The 2511-nt window shown below is 38.9% G+C and overlaps 1 pseudogene; it reads right to left on the bottom strand.

The window, feature by feature from the left end:
* Nucleotides 1–514: 514 nt before the first annotated feature.
* On the bottom strand, nt 515–1307 carry LOC109382587 (proteasome activator complex subunit 2 pseudogene; annotated as a pseudogene).
* Between the last annotated feature and the right edge of the window lie 1204 nt (nt 1308–2511).

Here is a 2511-nt window from a genome sequence, read left to right as displayed (position 1 = left end):
TATCTTATTTAATTGTCACATTGATCCTATGAGGTAGGTCCTATGATTTCCCCCATTTTTCAGGTGAGGAAACTGAAGCTTATAGATTATTAAGCCACTTGCCTAAAGTCACTCAGACAAGGCATGGTGGGACTGGTGGTATTCAAGCCCAGGTTGTAGGGCTGCAGAGACAGAGTCATCTCCTATAATCCCTCTCTCGTGTACATACAGGAAGCATTCTTTCCCGTTGTTTTTTTTTTTCCCATTGTTTTTTAACGATATATTCCTTGAAGTAGAATTATTGTCACAGCCTATGCACACTTTTTCCAAAATGCTTTCCAGAAAGACTGAACCAGGTCATAATGTCCCTTACACCTTAGCCAGTACTGAGTATTGCAATTTTTCTTTTTTTTCCCCAATATGGTATGAAAAATGGAATTTCGTTATTGTTTTAATTAGCATTTAAAAAATTCCAAGTGAGGTTGAACATTGTATGTTTGCCACTTGTATTTATTCTTTTATTTATTTATTTATTTATTTATTTATAGTATAGGTCATTTATTTCCCTTCTAGCCCTGGGCTCAGTACATAGATGGCTTCTCTTCACCCTTTGGGTTGACAATTTTCTCCAGGTTGCTGATGATGATATGATAAAGCTCAGCATAGAAGGCCCTCAGGTCCAACACCATGGCCCTGAGCTCCCCATAGGCTGCCTCATCTCGCTCATGCACTAGGGCCCGGTAATCCATTACATGGGTCTCCTTAGAGGCCTTGGCCACAGCATCCCCGCGTTCTGAGAAGTACTTGGAAATGGTTGTCTGGAAGGCTTCTACTTTGGTCTTGACTGCATTCACCCTCTCCAGCACCTTCTCCTGGATTGCCACCCCAAAATCATTTCCGTCCTCAATCTTGGGGATCAGGTGCTGGATCCATGTGATCACCAGAATGCATTTTTCTTTGAGAGTCCAGACTTCTGGCTTAACCAGGGCAAGCAGAGCCAGGACCTTCTCATTCCCAGGAAGAAAGCCGCATTTAGGGACTTCTTTCTTCTCCTGCTTATCTGTTTCCATCTCATCATCCTTGGGAGGGGGGTCTGGAATAGGTATGCCCACTGGGGCCCGGAGAGAGGTCAGGTCAGCCACGTTGAGGGAGTCCTTCTGCAAGAGCTGAGTCAGATACATGATTTTCTGTGGCAAGAATCTGTAGAGGAATTCTTCAGCCTCCTGGAAAAGATTTTGCCCGAAGACATCCACCTGTTTGCGGGCTTCCCCGCTCAGGTGTACCCCACAAGGTTTGGCCATGCTGCTCTAGTCGCTAGATCTTCGGTCTCCCGGTTTGCCGCCTGGGCTTTCGCTTTCACTCCCCACGTCCAGGCCCGCCCCCACTTGTATTTATTTTTAGTGAACTTTGTCTTCCAACCTTTGGTCCATTTTTTTTCTTATTGATTTTTGACAACTATTCATATAACAAGAACATTTCCTCTTTGATGTGATATATATTATGAATATTTCTTCCCAAGTTGTCAAATAAACTTTTTATTGTGATAAAATAAACATAACATAAAATTTATCATTTTAACCATTTTAAGTGTATAATTGAGTGGCATTAAGTATATTCACAATGTTGTCCAAACATCACCGTTATCCATGTCCAGAACTTTTTCATCACCCCATAAACTTTGCACCCATTAAAAAAATAACTCCAGATTCACCCCTTCCCATAGTCCATGTTAACCTCTCTTCTATATTCTATGAATTTGCTTATTCCAGATATCTCATATATGTGGAATCATACAATTGTTGCGTTTTTGTGTCTGATTTATTGCACTTAGCATAATGTTTTCAAGGTTTATTCATATTTTATCATGTATCAGAATTTCATCCCTTTTTTTATGGCTAAGTAATATTGCATTGTATGTACATACCACATTTTATTTGTCCATTCATCTGTTGATGGGCACTTTGCTTGTTTCCCCATTTTGGCTATTGGGAATAATGCTGCTGTGAACATTTGTGCCCAAGTACCTATTTGAGTCTTTTTTTAAAATTCCTTTAGATATATACCTAGGTGTGGAATTGCTGGATCACATGGTAATTGCATGTTTAACTTTTTCAGGACAAAGTATAATTTTAAAAAACTTAAAAACATACAAATATGTATAGTGAGGATATGTAAGTGATTTATTTAACTCATTAATAAGGGGACTAGCAGCATAGTAAAGCTAATTCAATGGAGAGCTCAAGAAACTGAAGTGAAAGAGAATGCTGAAATTAGATTGCTAAATCAAATACAAAACTTGTTATTGTTCTACAGGGCAATAAAAGCATAACCTTTGGGAATATCTTTTCCACCAGACAGAAATCATTTGCATCCTTTCTATACAAAAACCATTTGCAACTTATCAGTCTTCTATAAATTAATATCTAATTTTACAGAGTCTGGGCCCTAATCAATAGAAAATGGCAAGTCAAGCAAAGCTACATTTTTCTAAGACATATAGATCCCCTAGGTGGGCTTGTTAGACAATGTTTT

Source organism: Hipposideros armiger, unplaced genomic scaffold (assembly GCF_001890085.2).
Source record: "Hipposideros armiger isolate ML-2016 unplaced genomic scaffold, ASM189008v1 scaffold_66, whole genome shotgun sequence".
NCBI classification, from domain to species: domain Eukaryota; kingdom Metazoa; phylum Chordata; class Mammalia; order Chiroptera; family Hipposideridae; genus Hipposideros; species Hipposideros armiger.
The sequence above is the reverse complement of the archived record's forward strand: the minus strand, read 5'-3'. Positions and strand labels throughout refer to the sequence as shown.